The sequence below is a fragment of the Cervus elaphus genome, chromosome 19 (assembly GCF_910594005.1).
Source record: "Cervus elaphus chromosome 19, mCerEla1.1, whole genome shotgun sequence".
In the NCBI taxonomy this organism is placed as follows: Eukaryota; Metazoa; Chordata; class Mammalia; order Artiodactyla; family Cervidae; genus Cervus; species Cervus elaphus.
The window spans coordinates 8912118-8934423 of record NC_057833.1 but is presented as its reverse complement, the minus strand read 5'-3'; the positions used below and the strand labels follow the sequence as shown (position 1 = coordinate 8934423).

Genomic DNA, 22306 nt, shown 5'->3' with positions numbered 1-22306 from the left:
CTTTTGTGTGTCTTCCGTCAAATTCCTAGTCATCTGCTGTTTTCTCTGTAACCTGCAGTCTTTCATCCATCTTTTATACTTACCTCAGTTGTTTTCATTCTTTCTATCATTGCTTCCTTATTTGGGGGGCCTATATGACATAATAAAACTGGAGCCTTAGTGTTATTTTCCTGAGTGAAAGTGTATTAGGCGGAATACAGTAACCAAGTTTTATTTGTAAAAAACACAGCACATTAAAACAACAACAAAGGAATACAATCCCTATCAAGCTACCAACGGTATTTTTCAAAGAACTAGACCAAAGAATTTCACAATTTGTATGGAAATACAAAAAACCTCGAATAGCCAAAGTAATCTTGAGAAAGAAGAATGGAACTGGAGGAATCAACCTGCCTGACTTCAGACTCTACTACAAAGCCACAGTCATCAAGACAGTATGGTACTGGCACAAAGACAGAAATATAGATCAATGGAACAGAATAGAAAGCCCAGAGATAAATCCCCGAACCTATGGACACCTTATCTTTGACAAAGGAGGCAAGGATATACAATGGAAAAAAGACAACCTCTTTAACAAGTGGTGCTGGGAAAACTGGTCAACCACTTGTAAAAGAATGAAACTAGAACACTTTCTAACACCATACACAAAAATAAACTCAAAATGGATTAAAGATCTAAATGTAAGACCAGAAACTATAAAACTCCTAGAGGAGAACATAGGCAAAACACTCTCCGACATAAATCACAGCAAGATCCTCTATGACCCACCTCCCAGAATATTGGAAATAAAAGCAAAACTAAACAAATGGGACCTAATGAAACTTAAAAGCTTTTGCACAACAAAGGAAACTATAAGTAAGGTGAAAAGACAGCCCTCAGATTGGGAGAAAATAATAGCAAATGAAGAAACAGACAAAGGATTAATCTCAAAAATATACAAGCAATTCCTGCAGCTCAATTCCAGAAAAATAAATGACCCAATCAAAAAATGGGCCAAAGAACTAAACAGACATTTCTCCAAGGAAGACATACAGATGGCTAACAAACACATGAAAAGATGCTCAACATCACTCATTATTAGAGAAATGCAAATCAAAACCACAATGAGGTACCATTACACGCCAGTCAGGATGGCTGCTATCCAAAAGTCTACAAGCAATAAATGCTGGAGAGGGTGTGGAGAAAAGGGAACCCTCTTACACTGTTGGTGGGAATGCAAACTAGTACAGCCGCTATGGAAAACAGTGTGGAGATTTCTTAAAAAACTGGAAATAGAACTGCCATATGACCCAGCAATCCCACTTCTGGGCATACACACTGAGGAAACCAGATCTGAAAGAGACACGTGCACCCCAATGTTCATCGCAGCACTGTTTATAATAGCCAGGACATGGAAGCAACCTAGATGCCCATCAGCAGATGAATGGATAAGGAAGCTGTGGTACATATACACCATGGAATATTACTCAGCCATTAAAAAGAATTCATTTGAATCAGTCCTAATGAGATGGATGAAACTGGAGCCCCTTATACAGAGTGAAGTAAGCCAGAAAGATAAAGAACATTACAGCATACTAACACATATATATGGAATTTAGAAAGATGGTAACGATAACCCTATATGCAAAACAGAAAAAGAGACACAGATGTACAGAACAGACTTTTGAACTCTGTGGGAGAATGTGAGGGTGGGATATTTCAAAAGAACAGCATGTATACTATCTATGGTGAAACAGATCACCAGCCCAGGTTGGGTGCATGAGACAAGTGCTCGGGCCTGGTGCACTGGGAAGACCCAGAGGAATCGGGTGGAGAGGGAGGTGGGAGGGGGGATTGGGATGGGGAATACGTGTAAATCTATGGCTGATTCATATCAATGTATGACAAAACCCACTGAAATGTTGTGAAGTAATTAGCCTCCAACTAATAAAAAAATAAATAAATAAATAAATAAAAGAAAAAAAAAAACAAAAAAACAACAAAGGAAGGATGAACTAAAGAAATAAGACCACACAGAGTTGATACCATCTGATAAACAAATGGTGTATGTTGGGTATTTATCCAAGTAATGGATGGATGTCATTTACACTTTCATCCTTTTTTAACAATACTGGTATTATTCCAGTTCAGTTGCTCAGTCATGTTAAACTCTGCAACCCCATGGACTGCACCATGCCAGGCCTCTCTGTCCATCACCAACACCCAGAGTTTACTCAGACTCATTCCCATTGAGTCAGGGATACCATCCAACCATCTCATCCTCTGTTGTCCCCTTCTCCTCCTGCCTTCAATCTTTCCCAGCATTAGGGTCTTTTCCAATGAGTCAGTTCTTTACATCAGGTGGCCAAAGTATTGGAGCTTCAGCTTCAACATCAGTCCTTCTGATGAATATTCAGGACTGATTGCCTTTAGGATGGACTGGTTGGATCTCCTTGCCGTCCAAGGGACTCTCAAGAGTCTTCTCCAACACCACCGTTCAAAAGCATCAATTCTTCGGTGTTCAGCTTTCTTTATAGGCCAACTCTCACATCCATACATGACTACTGGAAAAACCATAGCCTTGACTAGACAGACCTTTGTTGGCAAGGTTGTCTCTGCTTTTTAATATGCTGTCTAGGTTGGTCATAACTTTTCTTCCAAGGAGTAAGCGTCTTTTAATTTCATGGCTGCAGTCACCATCTGCAGTGATTTTGGAGCCCCCCAAAATAAAGTCTGTCACTGTTTCTCCATCTATTTGCCATGAAATTATGGGACCAGATGCCATGATCTTCGTTTTCTGAATGTTGAGTTTTAAGCCAGATTTTTCACTCTCCTCTTTCCCTTTCATCGAGAGGCTTTTTAGTTTTTCTTTGTTTTCTGCCATAAGGGTGGTGTGATCTGCAGATCTAAGGTTATTGATATTTCTCCCGGCAATCTTGACTCCAGCTTGTGCTTCACCCAGCCCAGCATTTCATGTGATATACTCTGCATATAAGTTAAATAAGCATGGTGACAATATACAGCCTTGATATATTCCTTTCCCGATCTGGAACCAGTCTGTTCCATGTCCAGTTCTAACTGTTGCTTCCTAACCTGCATACAGATTTCTCAGGAGGCAGGTCAGGTGGTCTGGTATTCCCATCTCTTTCAGAATTTTCCACAGTTTGTTGTGGTCCACACAGTCAAAGGCTTTGGCATAGTCAATAAAGCAGAAGTAGATGTTTTTCTGGAACTCTCTTGCTTTTTTGATGATCCAACGGATGTTGGCAATTTGACCTCTGGTTCCTCTGGCTTTTCTAAATCCAGCTTGTACATCTGGAAGTTCAGGGTTCATGTACTGTTGAAGCCTGATAACTGATATAAGGATTACCATTTTGCATGGGGGAGGGGCAGGAGAAAGGCACTGCGCTGTATAATAGTAATCTGTTCTTATTTATTGGAAGTCCTAGTATGTTGTTTGCTCCCGTGTTTACTCCCAGTTCTGTTGCTGCTCTCCCTCCAGGTGATGCCCTTGGTTCTGTCTCCACAGCTCCGCTCACTGGGTCTACAACAGACGCCTCCCAACAGCCTCCTTTCCTTTGATCTGGCTCCCTCCTAAAATGGATTCTACATGCAGCAGCCAGAGATGTCTTTCTAGATGCTAATTTAAACATAGTAGTTTTCAGCTTAAAACTCTTAAATGTCTTCCAATGTTACTCAGCAGAAAAATTATATCATTAAATCTAAAATTAAATTTTAAATTAAAAATTGTTAAAATTGTTAACATGACCTATGAGGTTCTGTATGACCTGGCCTGGGTCAGTTTTCACTTGTATCCTCTGGAAGACCTTCTCTTGTACTTGCAGCAGATAATCTGATTCTCTGGCTAACTGCCTCTTCCAACCTTCTTTGGTGTGGCCTCTTGAACAAAAAAACTGAAAAGCTCAAAATTGTACTACTCATATTTCCTTGCTGCCTGTATTCTGAATGTGACTTGTGTTTATCAAATATAAGCTCCCATGGATGGTTTGATTTCAGAACTGAGTTAACTGAAGACAAAAGCAGGGTGCAAGGCACCCATTTTTATGGTATATATCTTAGCAGAGGGGATATGATCCTGTGGTCAGCAGTAAGAATGGTCCAGTTCTGTGGTGTTGCTTTGGAGACAGTTCATGGCAGCTCATTTTAGGGTCTGTGGTTTCACCACTCATTTTGAAAACCATTAAATATTCTATAATAAATATCTTTCTGCTTAAGCTATCTAATATAGCTTCTGCTATCCGCAGCCTGAACCTTGACTGGTATAGGGCCTGTCCTCAGTGTAAATCAGGCCCTCTGTTGCAGTCTTTTATTATACTTGATATTTCTTTCAGAGTACTTGTTATAATTTATAATTACATATTTACTTGAATATTTGTCTCAGTTGCTAGATTCTCAGCTTCATGAGAATATGGTAGGTGTTTAATACATAATGGTTGAAGAAGTTAGTAAAAAAAAAAAAAGCAAAATTTTTTGAGATTCTTCTTTATTTAATGCCTGATTATCTGCTTTCCTTGGGTTCCAGAACTTTAGATATATTTGTTGTTTGGATGTAACTACTGTAGAGGCCCTTGGAGAGCAAGGAGGTGAAACCAGTCAATCCTAAAGGAAATCAACATTGACTATTCATTGGAAGGACTGATGCTGAAACTGAAGCTCCAATACTTTGGCCACCTGATGTGAAGAACTGACTCATTGGAAAAGACTAATGCTGGGAAAGATTGTGGGCAGGAGGAAAAGGGGGTAACAGAAGATGAGGTGGTTGGATGGCATCACTGACTCAATGGACATGAGTTTGAGCAAACTCTGGGAGATAGTGAAGGACAGGGAAGCCTGGCATGCTGCAATCTATGGGGTCACAAAAAGTCAGACATGACTTAGATATTGAACAACAACAACAACTGTTAGTGAGCATCCTTATTCATTTTACATCCATCCAAAGCAATCTTGCATTATTTTACCTCAGCAGTACAGACTCCCTAGCAGTTCCTTCTTGAATCTGATCTCACTACAATGACTAGGGTTAAATTAAATTTTCACAACATCCACTATTGAAGATAAAATGTATGTTGCAGAGAAAGTGTATGGATAGTTGAGCACAAGAAATCTGGCATGAGATTTGGATAATTTGATCAATGTGTACCTGCTGTCTGAATTTTCTGATACCAACTAAGAAAATGAAAAAAAGGCCAGTGACAGGAAAGAGTAGAATTATTATTGAAATATGTTTTTTCCTCTATTTTATCATATGCTTTCCAAATTGGACAAATCAGAACAGATGTTTTATGTTAAAGGATGAAAAATATTTAGATTTAGAAAACCATCCATTGTTTTCCATCTCATATGAAGAAGATCAGTGAATAGATGCTGCAAATAGATGAAACGAAAGGAAATAAGGCAGCTAAATCATGGAAAGACTGAGCTAGCAGTCTCAGAAGTCTTACCTTTTATGATTGGCATTTACAAATGTTCTCATATGCAGATCTAACTCATCTTTTGGTGACCTTTGAAACCAGCAAATCTGTTCTTCTTCCCAGATTCCTTATTTCAGGCAATGAAATTATCCACCCAGAAACCCATCAACCTTCATTCTTCTCTCTTCCTCATGGATGCATCTGCTCCATCCAATTTGTCAATAGCCACAGTTCTTAAAATTTTCCTCTTAATCTTTTTCTTTTGCTCTATTTTTGTCAGTATTATCAAAACAGTATCCTAATTGGGTTTCCATCACTTCAATTTAAAATGATATGTCTAAAATCCAAATATTATCATGCTACTCCCCTGCTTAGAATCCTTTAGTGGCCTCCCTTTTTAATCAGCCCAGATGCTTTATGATTGCTTGTCATGCCTTACACTCCCCCATCCATGCACACTTTGCCCTGTCTTCACTGAAATGCTTTAAATTCCCAGAATGCACTAGGTCATCTCCCTGCTCCCCAGCCCCCAGGTTCTGGCACACACTGTTCTACATCCCTGATATCCCATCCTGCACTCTTTGCTTGGCTAACTCCAACTCATTTTACAGTTCAGAGTTCAGTATAGGCATCACTTCTTTTAAGAAACCTTTCCCAAACTTTCATAACTTGGTTACATTTTAGCCTCATAGTTTCCTAAATTTTCTATCCCCACCCTAATTTGGCTTACAAGGTGGTACAGTGGTAAAGAACCTGCCTGAAAATGCAGAAGATGCAAGAGCTGCAGGTTTGATCCCTGAGTTGGGAGGATCTCCTGGAGAAGGAAATGGCAACTCACTCCAGTGTTCTTGCCTGGAAAATCCCACGAACAGAGGAAACTTGCGGCCGATAGTCCATGGGGTCACAAAAGAGTTGGACATGACTGAGTGACTGAGCACCCTAATTTATCACCCTCCTGAATTTCCCTCTTTACATTCTTGTCTATAACCATTAGGATTAAGTTTAGCATTAAAAATAATAACAACAGTTATTTAAACAAGTTGGAGGTTTATTTTTATCTTTTGTAAAGAAAACCCAGAAGTGAGCAGTCCTGAACTTGTGTTTCAGCTTCAAGCTCATCAGATTTATAGGACCCTTCAATTTTTGTGAACTGAAACACTCAGCATATGGTTTCCATACCTAAAGTTGCCACATATCCAAGATAACTCCAGCCATCACATCTGCTTATCAGACAGCAGGAAGGAAGAGAATGCAATAGATAAAAAGTATATTCAAGCTGTTAAGTTTCCTTCTAAGGTACTTTCCTGGAAGTCTCACACAATACCTTAGCTCACTTCTTGTTGTCTAACCCTAAGTACAGGAGTGACTAGGAAATATTATATTCTAATTGGGCACATTGCGGCTTGGCTTTATATTGTGATTCTACTAGAAAGGAAGAAAGGAAGGAGGGATATTGAGTAGGCATCCAGCAATCACTGCTACCCTGGGTTATCTACACTGTAAGGACAGAGATTGTCTCATCTGGCAAAGAATCTGCCTGCAATGCAGGAGACCTGGGTTTGATTCCTGGGCCGGAAGAAACTCTGGAGGAGGAAATGGCAACCCACTCCAGTATTCCTCCCTGGAGAATCCCATGGACAGAGGAGCCTGGCAAGCTGTAATCCATGGGGTCGCAAAGAGTTGGACACAACTGAGCAACTACACTACCACCACCATCATAGTCAGGCATGAGTGCCACACCAGACACTGAAAAGATGCTCAGTAAACACTGGCTGAACTAAATATCTAATAGTTTACAGATAAACAGTGCAACATCGGTCATGCTAATATATTCGATTGTGGTTCCTTATGTATGAAACAGAGAGTCTCCAAAGTATATTTGTTTTTGAAGCTGTGTAATTCATTTTATTTTCTAAATAAAATGTTACCTAGAACCCAGTATGAAGCAACAGAGATGGAATGTTCATGCTAGAGACATGCAGGCTGCATGCTTAGTTGACTTATACTCTTAAATTTCCTAAGAGGAGCCCTGGGATATTTCCTTGGAACTCATCAACTTTGCTAATGACAATTTGAAAACAATTGAACGCATGATCCCACCAGCACAGGAGTTTATGAACCTAACAACAGAAAAAAAGTTCTATCATATTACCATGAAATAATCAACCCAATTGGTTTTCAGTAAAAACTACCAACTTCACTAAAAATGGAGCTACCATATTACCCAGCAGTCCTATTTCAGGGAATATATCTGGATAAAAGCATAGTTCAAAATGATAGATGCACCCCAATGTTCACAGCAGCATTATTTACAATAGCCAATAGATCGAAGTAGTCTAAATGTCCTTTGACAGATGAATGGATAAAGTAGACGTGGTATTTATATACACAATGGCATATTAATCAGTCACTAAAAAGAATGAAATAATGCCATTTGCAGCAACAGGGATGAGCCTCGAGATTATCACACTAAGTAAAGCAAGCCAGAGAAAGAAACCTATCTTATGATATCACTTACATGCAGAATATTAAAAAATTATACAAGTGAACTTATTTATAAAACATAAACAGAGAATGAACCTGTGGTTACCAGGGGGGAAGTGTGAAGTGATAGATTGGGAGTTAATATGTACATGGGATCGTAGGTACACGCCGCTATATTTAAAACAGATAACCAACTAAGGACCTACCATAAGAAAAAGAAATTAAAAAAAAAGAAAAAGAAATTAAGCCAACTTCTTAAGTCTCTGAGAATTATATCATCCATTCTTGGAACACAGAAAGGCTGTGTCAAAATGTTGAGGTAAGGAAGGATGGCATTGTGAGAGAAAACACAAAACAGAAGTCTGTAGTCTATACTGAATACTGAAAAGCAGACGCACAGTCCCTTTAATTTCAGTTGTGCTTCTCCTTCAAGCTGTAGGTCATCCTCTAGTTCATTCATAAAGTCTTCATTGATATCCCCTGACTGTCCTCTTCTAGACTAGATGCAGGGACTGAGTGGCACTTGAAGACCATCTGCTCTAGAGGAGACAAGAGTATATGGCATTGAGGAGTGAAGCTGGAATGAAGAAAATCAAGCAGATAGTGGATTCCAGTTATTCTTCAGACAACTAAAAATTAAGTATTAGGCAAAAAGATGAACTGAAATATTAGCACAGAGCTAATAGATTTTTAAAAAAAGGTAAGAGAGTGCACAGAGTAGCTAGAACGTAGGGACTTTTTATGAGATACCTGTGGCCACCACTGTAATAGCTACAGTTTATTGTAATTCTGATACGTGCTAATACTTTTATATGAATTTTATATATGCTATTCTTAATCCTCATAGCAACCTTAAAAGAATGCTATTATTATCCAATTTTAAAAATACCGAAGCTATGATTTTAAAAAGAGAAATAAATTCTTCACATTTGGGTTAGAAACAAGGGACTATAAAATTGTAGTTCAGGATACCTTATTTCAGTGCTACCCCATGTTCTTTACAACACCAAGGTGATGCCGTGATTGCTGAATTATAGTGCTCTCAACTAAGGTCCTCTTCTTTGCTCAATTTGGCTAACTGCTTTGCAGAGATAGGTTTAAAACATCTCCTACAACTAGTGTATTTTAGGGTGAGGACTGCAAAACTTGGTATTTAATAGTAATTATTTCTATTTACTCTCACATTATGAACTCAGAAGTTTACACAAACATTAACTCATAAGCCATGAGCAAATGGGTGGTAAACAATATTGGCATTTATTATTTTTGATATTGGTATTTATTTTCATAGTGTAGTCTGTCTCCTTCTTTTATCATCTCCTAAACATAGCATCATACTCCTATTGGAAGAACCTCCTTTCATTGCTCAGAAACAACCTTATCTCAGTGCACAAGGACTTCCTATTGGGGATAAGATTATGAGTTTGAATAGCAATTAATTAAGGAAAAAAAGATGCTAGAGTAGTCCTTCCCCATTCATCACCACCCCACCACCCATATAGTTACTTCTTTTTCATCTTACATTTCCTCCTGTTTCCTCACTGCCTAGATTTCCACTCTCATCCATCGCTGGAAACCAGGGTGAACCCAGCGGTAACTAAATCACTGGACCCTCTCATCTCCATCTAATTCATTGGTTGCTGACTGACTGAAAGGCCAACTTCTTTTTAGACTATTTCTGTTAAGTTCATCAATGAATCATGCATCATCAAACAAATAGCCACTGGATCTGCTTAATAAAGAGCCAACTGTTACCAAAGCAGAGCACTTGCACTTTTTCCTGGAGAAGTGGGTAGAAAGTTGCCCAAACCTTTCACAGCTGGGCAGGACTACCACTTGAGTGACCCAGTTTATCAGACTGTCTGAAATACTTTATAGCTTGACCTTCCTCCCTCCCATAGGTGGACTGCCTCAGGCTCCTTCCCACTGACAACTCTTTATTTTCAGTTGAGCACCTTTCCCAGCCTTCTGGATTCTGAGGCTTCAAAGAACAAGATGGCATATGGAATAATAATAAAAAAAAAAACTATCTCAAGATTTTGTAACTAAGTAACAAGATCAATTATTCATGCAATTTAAACAGAATAATTTACTTTCATTATTACTTCCATTACTATTATTATTTACTGACTTATTCAAATATTTTAAAATCAGTGTGTGTGTGTGTGTGTGTGTGTTTTGTAACTTCAATCATATAAACCATTGACTCAAGTTATTCTGGGTGAGTAGAAATTACAAAAATTTTTAAATAGGCCCAATATACAAGAATTTGATTTTGAAATCCTATACTAGTTGAATTTCAAGCTCCTCTCAGGAACACATAGAAGGAGACAAAGGGCTCGTGATTTTTGAATATTTCAGTCACTCCTCACTGGATTATGTTAGCACTTTTTGTGCATATGGTAAGCTACATTCTGCCATGCCTGCAGTCATTCATGTTTTTAAAAAAATGATCATTTTTTTGATTATCCTTATACACTTAGCATGGTGGTGGGTACATCCATGGCACTCAGTAAAAATGTACTTTGAGATCTATTTTGAAATGTATGACATTCTAGTGGGCTGGTTAAATAAATACCAGCTTCTCTTACTTCTTACACTAGTAATAATAATATAATATATTTCATGGAACATTAACAGTAGAACTTTGTTTTGGGATAGCCTTTCTCAAATAGCAAATAATGGGCTATTTTAAAAGGCCCCAGACATTTATATTCAGTGCATCTGCTTCTTAATTGCTCTGAAAATCTCTCCCTCTCAGTCTAAGTGTTCTAAGTGGAATTTCCCGAAGTGTAAGCAAGAGTTCAAAACTGACCACAAAGAAGCCAAAGCGGAAGAAATTAAAAATGTGACTCCCTGCCATCCTGTAATGTTCTTATAGTAAAGCGGAAATACTGTGCTCTCTCCCTTAACTATTCTTTGGCTGATGGTTTTTCTTGGGAATACATTTTCTTAGAGAAATCCTAAGAACACATATTTCCTTGAAAGGATGTATGCTTTTGTTGGTATATGTTGACTTAGGAAGAAGATGAAAGAAGTGTGGAAGACTAGAAAGACCCTGCAGTTAGTGCAGGGAAGCAGGGAGTAGGGAGGGATTTGTGTTTGCAAGTCGCTATTTTGGCTAAGTGCTAGCACATAATCTGGCTTTTATTATCTTAGGTGATATTATTGCCCATTTTATGGATGAGGAAATCACTTAAAGGCTAATTAAATCACTTAAATGTACATTTTTTAAGCAAAAAGGTAGAACTTGAGGTTAACAGATTAAAACAGAACAGTCAGGCTTTTGAGAATGAGCATCTGTGTGGCTTCTCTTCATCAATCAACAGATAGATAACCTGGACTGGATTTCAGTGGGGCAGGCATGAGTGCTACACTCGGGCTTCATCTCCTTTAACTGATGTCCAGTTAACAAAGGATTAATACCATAAGCAGAGAGGCAGCTTCACATGTGACTGCCTCTAGAAAAGGAGGCACATAGCTTTCAATTAACACTCAAATGTTAATAGCAGTTATGGTACTATGCTTATCAAGCATGGGTCAAGCTGTTTACATATAATTTCTATCTGATCCACAATAACCTTAAAAAATATTATCATTTCCATTTTAAACATGAAGCACTGTGACTTAGAGAAAGTAGATAATTATCATATACTAGATGGAAAGGCCAGTATTTGACACCAAGTTACATCTAGTAGCAGTCGTTTATCAGCATCACTTATGAGATGAAAAGTAATTATTATCTGGGCATTAATTGGTTTTGGAGCCACCTAGCCCCACAAGGTTAGTATTTTTTGGTAATCTTACTCTATTTCCCTACTCTGAGCCCATGTGCTTTTCTAAGGTTGACTAGGTTTCCAGATGCACGAGGGGACTCAAATGGATCTGAATTGGTCAGCATGTCCCATTTTGTCCATAATAATGGGTTCATTATAGGCTTGTATGCAAATGATGGCTGATAAATCATGAGTTAGTATTCGGACTTCTGGGAAAGAGAAGTTTTCTCTATTTCCTGCAGACTTGATAGTAAGAGACTATGGATCTGGAGTGCAGTTATCTTGTGACGACCCAGATGAGTCTAAGGTTACCAGTGCCTATTTTCTGGTGTGTGAGAATGAAGAACAGAGTCAACTCTCATGAGTCTGAACAGAGAGAGGAATTCTGATGGTTATTTGCTCCTGAATCAAGCTGTACCAGAAGATATCATTACTAAAAGACTCTTGCAATTATGACACAATTTTTATTTGTCTCTTTATGGCAATGTAAGTTGTCTTCTGCTGCTTCCAAGTCAATGAATCCTGGTATTTTAATTTTATTCAAAAATCACTGACTATAAAAGAAGTAACTGGTAAACAAGACAACACTAAAATTAACTTCTATATGTGAAAAGTCATCATAAACTGGACAAGTCTCAAACAGCAAAAACAATACATAAAATTGAAGGATTAGTATCTAGACTATATATGTAGAGAATTCTTATAAATCAAAAGATAATGAGAAACTAAGGCATTTATTTTTACAGTAAAGTTGTATTATTTATGTAAAATTTCTAAGAAGAACACAAAAAGTATAGAAAGAAGTTAAATGAAAAATGGTCTCTGTTTATCATCCTAGCTTCAGTCCCATTTGCCTACGAGATATTACATTTTTAACCTTTTTTTTTTCATTGTCTTGGCTGCTCTACCAGAATAAATACTGAAATATACAGTTTATATTATTAAAACTGTGTCATGGTGGGGGTATACAAATGAGGCAGGACCACCCAGCCTGGCTATTCCATACACAACAGTGGTCTCCAAACTTTTTGGTCCCTGGGACCAGGTTCAAAGAAGAAAATTTTTTTATGGACCTGGGCAGGGGTGGTTGAGATGATTCAAGTGTGTTAGATTTATTGTGCACTTTATTTCTATTATTATTACTACATCAGCTCCACCTGAGATCATCAGGCATCAGATCACAGAGGCGGGGGACCCCTGACAAACAGTACACAGCCCATAGCACATTCACCTGCTAAGCCTGTTGACCTGGACATTGCAGGCTTTCCCCTCAGCTGCAGGCATCCTGAGTGCCCTGAGTGGCCTTTTCTTCTCAAGTCAATCTTCAATCTTTATGTGTGATCTTCAGAACTTTGTCCCAATGATGAGTGCACTAATTTCACCCCTTCCCATTTTCAGTGTTGCTACGGATTCAATGTCAGTGGTACACCTTTATTTTTTTACTTCCATGGAATCTAGTAAGAAAGGTAAATGAGTTTCTCCAGGCTTTCATCTGGAAGCTGTGGTAGGGAGAAGTTCTCAAATGATCCCTAAATGCCGGCCATGCGTGTACACACTCTTTCTCCCACTATTTACTCAAACACTAATCAAGGTGTTAAGTGATTTTGCAAATATAAATAAAGTCCCAAATCAGCTAACTTTAAGATTGTCTGAATGAACCCGCTTGAATCACACCAACCCTTAAATCTGAGTCTATATGTTAGAGATGGAAGAGGGCAGCACTTTGAAGACTGGAAATGATTCTATCCATTATTACTGGCTTGAGGATGGAGGGAGCCATATGGAAAGGAATATAGGTGATCTCTAGGAGCTGAGAGGAGTCTCCAGCTTATAGCCAACAAGGAAACAGGGTCCTTAGTTCTATAATTGCAAGGAAATGAATTCTACAAACAACCTGATGAACTCGGAAACAGATTCTTCCTCAGAGCTTCCAGAGAGGAAGTCAGCCCAGTTGATCTTGATTTCAGTTTTTGAACTTTTAACAGAAAACCGAGCCATGGCATGCTTAGGTTTCTGACCTACAGAAGTGTAAGCTAATATATGGCTGCTGTTTTAAGTCACTTTGTGGCAATTTTTTAAGCAGCAATAAAAAATGAATTTAAAGTCCAACTTAAATACTAACCTCAGAAATTTAAAAGCTCCGTAAATGTTTCTGAAAGGCCTCCAAGTTTTAAGTTCTGGATAATGCATTTTACTACCTTTTGTTTATGCTTGTATCCTGAAAGCAATTCTCCTTTGGAAGGTTTTCTTAGTGAGGAAGCACTGTGGGACTAAATTGTGGGAATCACTATCTTGGTTCACAAAGAGAAATTTGGTAGTAATCTTAGAAGCCTTGAAGGTTGAGAAAAGCTGAGAGTACTGCCTTGATGGTGAATTTTACGTCAGGTCAAGTTTTAGTCATTTATTGGGGCTTCCCTGGTGGCTCAGATGGTAAAGAATCTGCCAGCAATGCAGGAGACCTGAGTTCGATTCCTGGGTGAGGAAGATCTCCTGGAGTAGAGAATGGCTACCAACTGCAGTACTCTTGCCTGGAGAACTCCATGGACAGAGGAGCCTGGTGGGCTACAGTCATAATGGTCACTGAATTTAAAATACCTAGCCAACAATATATATTATATATAACTGAATCACTTTGTTGTACATCTGAACTTAACACAACATTGTAAATCAACAATACTTCAAAAAATTTTAAATAGAATTAAAAACTCAGTTGAAGTAAAAAAAAAATAATAAGACAAATATCCCAAGAAATTACTATAATAAATTGAAATGTACTGAGGCAAAAAGATTAAATTCAGCTTCAGTCATATTTTAAAGATAATATGAAATATAGTATAAGGAAGAGATATCTACTATTTCTTAGAAATTTGAGTGGTATTATTGATTGCTAATAGGTTAATAACTTTTACCAGTGTATTGTCAACTTTATTCATACCAAAAATATTTCTTATAATATCTCTATTGTTCTAACCATCATACAACACATTTTATTGATTACATTCTTCAAATATTTCACCTAACCTTCAGGCTGAGAAATTACTTTGAATTATCCTAAAAAAAGTGAAGAGAAATTTATAGAGTGAAGAGATGAAAGGGTAAGATAGATAATGTAGGTGAGTAGTGATGGGATAGATGATCAGAAAATTAAATCAGGTAAATTAAGTCTTGGGCATTATTTCAATATGACAAATGGATCAACGTGAGTAGTCTACACATCACTTCTTTTCCAAAAATTATCAGGGAGTTACTGAGACAAAAACCTAGTGGAGTAAATACCTATGGAATCTGAACCATAAAATTAACTAGAAGGTTATTAATTGCTGCTTCTATTGTACCTAACTCAATCTTTCTAGCACTACTCAGTTAAATCAAACCTAATTATAGATACATGAAAATATAATCAACTTAGAATACCACTAATCTGAAAGATTACTTTTCTACATCTGGGATAATCATAAATTTCTTAAAGAAAGATGTTGAATTTTCTTTTGTACTCTAAATTTCTATGTTCCATACAAAAGGCATGTCTTAAATAAATGCTTGTTGATTAAAGAGTAAATAACAAAATAATATGGAAAATTTTTAGAGATGATGGTTTTAGCCTCTAAATATGTATTTGGACCCCAAATCTTTACATCCTGACCTGCCCTTGAATTCACATCTGCTAACCTATGAAATCAAGACTTAAGTTTCTGATAGTTCACAGTAATCATCTAAAACTCATCTGTTTTTTCCCCCTCAATCATTCTCACATTAATGAAGCTCACTCTTAGAGGTTCTTGAATTGTTCTACTGGCTCTGTTATGACCAAAACACCCTCCTTCAAGTGGTCTCCAGAAACTAAACTTCTCATCCTGATTTGCCAACTGATACCCCATTCAACCTACTAGCTTTACGTGGGAGGAGGATGGCTTGATTCTGGCAAACTCTTTGAGCAAATCAGCTCTAATTTTCCTATCAATGTTAATTTTAAAGGAACATCATTAATCTTTAAGAGTCCAAGTCTGTAGGAGAAAAATATAATGGGTAAATCTCTCCTCCCCTTTCTACATGCCTCCAGATACGTGGATATTGTTAGGTAAAAGCTGTAAAAAAAAATTTCCTTTCTTAGCCCTGCTTGTCTTAGTCTCATTGCCTATGGTCCTGACCTATAGAACTGGTTTACCTTTCCATATTTTCCCAGCAGCTGCAATATCAAATGCTATGCTTTCTGTTTTACTTCATTTTATGGAAAATTAATATAGTAGAAACGTGAAAACTGAAGATTTCTTCTGAATGGATGGGAATGAGTTCTACCGGTATAGAGACAGTCGATCTATTATGGTGGTTTCCTGCAATATGTAATCTATAGTTCTGATACTTCACCGCATTTGATTTTGATCAATGATTAAATTAGAAGTGTAGTAACATGGAGTAAACTATCTCTCTGAGAAAAAATACTTTATTTCATCATGTTATTTAAACCTGGGAATTAACTGTTGTTCAAACCAGTAAAACAGATAATTATATAGTAACATTTTTCACTTCAGTTCAGTTCAGTTACTCAGTTGTGTTCGACTCTTTGCAACCGCATGGACTGCAGCACGCCAGGTTTCCTTGTCTATCACCAACTTCTGAAGCTTACTCAAACTTATGTCCATCGAGTTAGTGATGCCATCCAACCATCTCATCCTCTGTCAGCCCCTTCTCCTCCCACCTTAAATCTTTCTCAGTATCAGGGTCTTTTCCAATGAGTCAGTTCTTCGCATCAGGTGGCCAAAGTATTGGATTTTCATCTTCAGTATTAGTCCTTCCAATGAATATTCAGGACTGATTTCCTTTAGGATTGACTGATTGGATCTCCTCGCAGTCCAAGGGACTCTCAAGAGTCTTCTCCAACACCACAATTCAAAAGCATGAATTCTTCAGTGCTCATCTTTCTTTATAACCAACTCTTATATCCATACATGACTGCTGGAAAAGCCATAGCTTTGACTAGACGGACCTTGTTGGCAAAGTAATGCCTGTGCTTTTTAATATGCTGTCTAGGTTGGCCAGAGCTTTTCTTCCAAGGAGTAAGCATCTTTTAATTTCATGGCTGCAGTCACCATCTGCAGTGACTTTGGAGCCCCCCAAAATAAAGTCTCTCACTGTTTCCATTGTTTCCCCATCTATTTGCCATGAAGTGATGGGACCAGATGCCATGATTTTCATTTTCTTAATGTTGAATTTTAAGCCAAATTTTTCACTCTCCTCTTTCACTTTCATCAAGAGCCTCTTTAGTTCTTCTTCACTTTCTGCCATAGGGGTGGTGTCATCTGCGTATCTGAGGTTACTGATATTTCTCCTGGCAATCTTGACTCCAGTTTGTGCTTCCTCCAGCCCAGCGTTTCTCATGATGTACTCTGCATATAAGTTAAATAAGTAGGGTAACAAGACACAGCCTTGATGTACTCCTTTCCCGATTTGGAACCAGTCTGTTGTTCCATGTCCAGTTCTAACTGTTGCTTCTTGATCTGCGTACAGATTTCTCAGGAGGCAGGTCAGGTGGTCTGGAAGTCCCATCTCTTTCAGAATTTTCCACAGTTTGTGGTGATCCACACCATCAAAGGCTTTGGCATAGTCAATAAAGCAGAAGTAGATGTTTTCCTGGAACTCTCCTGCTTTTTTGATAATCCAACGGATGTTGGCAATTTGATTTCTGGTTCCTCTGTCTTTTCTCAACCAGCTTGAAGATCTGGAAGTTCATGATTCACAAACTGTTGAAGCCTGGCTTGGAGAATTTCGAGTGCTACTTTACTAGCATGAGATGAGTGGAATTGTGCAGTAGTTAGAACATTCTTTGGCATTGCCTTTATTTGGGTTTGGAATGAAAACTGATCTTTTCCATTCTTGTGGCCACTGCTGAGTTTTCCAAATTTGCTGGCATACTGAATGCAGCACTTTGACAGCATCATCTTTTAGAATTTGAAATAGCTCAATTGGTATTCCATCACCTCCACTAGCTTCATTCATAGTGATGCTTCCTAAGCATCACTTGACTTCGCATTCCAGGATGTCTGGCTCTAGGTGAGTGATCACACCATCATGGTTATCTGGGTCATGGAGATCTTTTCTGTACAGTTCTTCTGTGTATTGTTTCCATCTCTTCTTAATATCTTCTGCTTCTGATAGGTCCATACCATTTCTGTCCTTTATTGAGCCCATCTTTGCATGCAGTTTCCTTGGTAGCTCTAATTTTCTTGAAGAGATTTCTAGTCTTTCCCATTCTATTGTTTTCCTCTATTTCTTTGCATTTAACACTAAGGAAGGTTTTCTTATCTCTCCTTGCTTTTCTTTGGAACTCTGCATTCAAATGGGAATAATTTTCCTTTTCTCCTTTGCCTTTAGCTTCTCTTCTTTTTTCAGCTCTTTGTAAGGCCTCCTCAGACAACCATTTTGCCTTTTTGCATGTTTTTTTCTTGGGGATGGTCTTATTCACTGCCTCCTGTATAATGTCACAAACCTCCATCCATAGTTCTTCAGGCGCTCTGTCTATCAGATTTAATCCCTTGAATCTGTTTGTCACTTCCTCTGTATAATTGTAAGGGATATGATTTAGTTCATACCTGAATGACCTAGTGGATTTCCCTACTTTATTCAACTTAAGTCTGAATTTTGCAATAAGTAGTTCATGATCTGTGCCATGGTCTGCTCCCGGTCTTGTTTTTGCTGACTCTATAGAGCTCTCCATCTTTGGCTGCAAAGAATATAATCAATCTGATTTTGGTATTGACCATCTATCTGTTGATGTTCATGTGTAGTGTCTTTTCTTGTGTTGTTGGAAGAGGGTGTTGCTATGACCAGTGTGTTCTCTTGGCAAAACTCTGTCATCCTTTGACCTGCATCATTTTGTACTCCAAGACTAAGTTTGCCTGTTACTCCAGGTATCTCTTGACTTCCTGTTTTTGCATTCCAGTCCCCTATAATGAAAAGGACATCTTTTTTGGGTGTTAGTTCTAGAAGGTCTTCTAGGTCTTGATAGAACCATTCAACTTCAGCTTCTTCAGTGTTACTGGTTGGAGCATAGGCTTGGATTACTGTGATATTGAATGGTTTGCCTTGGAAATGAACAGAGATCATTCTGTCATTTTTGAGATTGCATCTAAGTACTGTTTTTTGGACTGTTTACTTGACTACGAGGGCTACTCCATTTCTTCTAAGGCATCTTGCCCACAGTAGTAGATATAATGGTCATTTGAGTTAAATTCACCCATTATTGTCTATTTTAGTGCACTGATTCCTAAAATGTCTATGTTCACTCTTGCCATCTCCTGTTTGACCACTTTCAATTTATCTTGATTCATGGACCTAACATTCCAGGTTCTTATGCAATATTGTTCTTTACACCATCAGACTTTACTTCCATCACTAGTCACATCCACAACTGGGTGTTGTTTTTGCTTTGGCTCTGTGTGTTCATTCTTTCTATAGTTATTTCTCCAGGGTTCTCCAGTAGCATACTGGGCACCTACCAACCTGGGTAGTTCATCTTTCAGTGTCCTATCTTTTTGCCTTTTCTTACTGCTCATGGTATAGTATTCAGTAATATTTTAGAGTATGATGTTATTCTTCCCCATCCATACCTCCAAGTTTTAATTCGGGATCCAGTTACCTTTGGGTTTCACATTAGTGAGTCATAATCTTAACACAAAAGGTTTCTAGCACAATTAAAAGTCAAATTCTATTTAATTTCAATATAAACAAAAGGCTATATTACATTATAAAGTCAACTTAATCTTATATTAATGTTGACTGAGTTTTTGTATCTTTTGTTTTACATATTTGGGCTCTTATCATTCTGAAAGAAATAGTTTTGTTGTGAGATGATACTGAAGGTAAGAATATAATGCCTCATGATTTCCCAGTAGAAATTTAGTGTGGGAACTTGTAGTAATAAAAATAAGATTGCTATGCATTTTAATTATTATTTTTTCATATAGTAAATTAAAATGATGTTTCTCTCTTAAGTAATAGGAATACAATCTCTGTAATGAAAGTTTGGAACATTCCCTTGATAAATACAAACAGCATACTAATTTCTCACCCTTTCTCAATATTAAAAAGTATTTATTAGTCATATTTTATAATATTATCCAGAAAGATACAATTTAGAAAGAAAAACAATAATTTCAGAGGAAAATTCTACCTATTAAATAGTTCACAAAAATATGTACTATGTTTTTTTTTCCCCTGTAAACTGCTATCTTGACCTACACTATCCTTACCTCATAACCCAGCTATTTATAGATTGAGTTTATAAAAGAGATGTATTTTTTTTTAAGAACTTTGAGATGACTTAGTTCAAGACAAAAAGCAACTGAAAGAACATTTTCTTAATTTCTGGTAATTTTTATGATTAGTAGTTGTTTGGGCAAAGGATTCATTTATCAAATCTGACTACTTTTGTTAGTTTAATCAAAACAAAGGAATTCATGAGGTATTCTATATTTTAAACCATATGTTTGACATTTAGAGAAGGGTTAACACCTATCATTCTGAAACGATTTCAAAAAATTGCAGAGTAGGAAACACTTCCAAACTCATTGTATGAGGTCATTATCACTCTGATACAAAACCAGACAAAGATACCACAATAAAAGAAATTTACAGGCCTGTATTACTGAACATGAACACATAAATCTTCAACAAAATACCAGCAAACTAAATCCAACAATATATTAAAAGGATCATGTACCATGATCAAGTGGCATTTATCCCAGGAATGCAAAGATTTTCCAGTATCCACAAATCAATCAGTGTGGATAATATTGATACACTACATTAATAAACTGAAGAATAAAAACCATATGATCATCTCAATAGTTTCAGAGAAAACTCTTGATAAAATTCAACATCCATTTATGATAAAAACTCTCCAGAAAGTGGGCATAGAGGGAACCTACCTCAACATAATAAAGATCATATATGAAAGACCTACAGCTAATATCATACTGAATGATGAAAAGTCAAAAGTGTTTCCTTGAAGATCAGGAACAAAGACAAGGATGACTACTCTCTCCACATTTAATGAACATAGTTTTGGAAGTCCTAGCCATGGACTAAATAAAATAAATAAAAATAAATAAAAAGAATCCAAACTGAACAAGAGGAATTAAAACTGTCACTGCTTGCAGATGACTTGATACTATACGAAGAAAATACTCAAGATGCTACCAGAAAACTACTAGAGCTCTGCAATGCATTCAGTAAAGTCAGAGAATACAAAATTGATACACAAAAATCTGTTGCATTTCTGTACCCTAATGACAAAAGATCAGGAAAAGAAATTAAGAAAAAAATCCCACTTACCATTGAATCAAAAAGAATAAAGTACCTAGGAAAATACTTCTACCTAAGGAGGCAAAAGACCTGTACTCCAAAACCTATAAAATGTTGATGAAATAAATTAAAGATGACACAAATAGATGGAAATATATGCCATGTTCTTAGGCTGGAAGAATCAATATCATTAAAATGACTATAATGCATAAGGCAATCTACAGATTCAATGCAATCCCTACCAAATTACCAATGGTATTTTTGCAGATATAAAGCAAAAACCTTAAAATAAGTGTGGAGACACAGAAGACTGAATAGGCAAAGCAATCTTGAGAAAGAAAAATGGAGGAGGGATCAGGTTCCCTGATTTCAGACTATACTATAAAGCTATAGTATCAAAAAAGCATGGTGCTGGCACATAAACAGAAAACAAAGATGAGTGGCACAGCAAAGAAAGCCCCAAATTAAACCCACGCACCTGTGGTCAATTAATCTACAACAGAGGAGGCAAGAATACATAAAGGGGAAAAGACTGACCCTTCAATAATTGTGTTGGGAAAACCAGACAGCCAAGGCAAAAGGATGAAATTAGAACATTCTGTAACATCGTTACATAAAAATAAACTCAAAATGGGTTAGAGACCAAAATCTAAGACCAGATACTACAAAACCCTTAGAAGAAAATATAAACAGAACTCTCTTTGACATAAATTGCAGCAATACCTATTTGGATCCACCTCCTAGGGTAATGGAAACAAACCCCAAATTAAATAAATGGAACCAATGGGGTGGAGAGGGAGGTGGGAGGGGGGATCGGGATGGGGAATACGTGTAAATCTATGGCTGATTCATATCAATGTATGACAAAACCCACTGAAAAAAAAATAAAGGAAAAAAAAAAGTGAATTTCTAGGTCAACTCCAAAAAAAAAAATAAAAAATAAAATAAAAAAATAAAAAAATAAATGGAACCTAATTAAACCCAAAGCTTCTGCATGGCAAGGAAAACCATAAATAAAACCAAAAAAGCAACCCACAGAATTGGAGAAAGTATTTGCAAATGATACAATCAACAAGGAATTAATGTCCAAAATTTACGGACAACTCATGTAGCTCAATATAAAACAAAATAAAACAATAACCCAATCAAATAATAGGCAAAGATCTAAACAGACATTTCTCCAAAGAAGACATACAGATGGCCAAAGATACATGAAAACATGCTCACCGTCACTAATTATTAGAGAAATGCAAATAAAATCTACAATGAGGTATCACCTCACACTGATCAGAATGCGCATCATCAAAAAGTTTACAAACAATAAATGCTGGGAGA

General features: G+C 37.1%; 1 long non-coding RNA gene across 1 annotated transcript; it reads left to right on the top strand.

Annotated features, from left to right (window-relative positions):
* Positions 1-806: 806 nt before the first annotated feature.
* On the top strand, positions 807-22091 carry LOC122675461. The gene is made up of 3 exons (XR_006335275.1): positions 807-855; positions 12453-12462; positions 22000-22091. It is a non-coding gene; the product is annotated as an uncharacterized LOC122675461 (long non-coding RNA).
* The last annotated feature ends 215 nt before the right edge of the window (positions 22092-22306 follow it).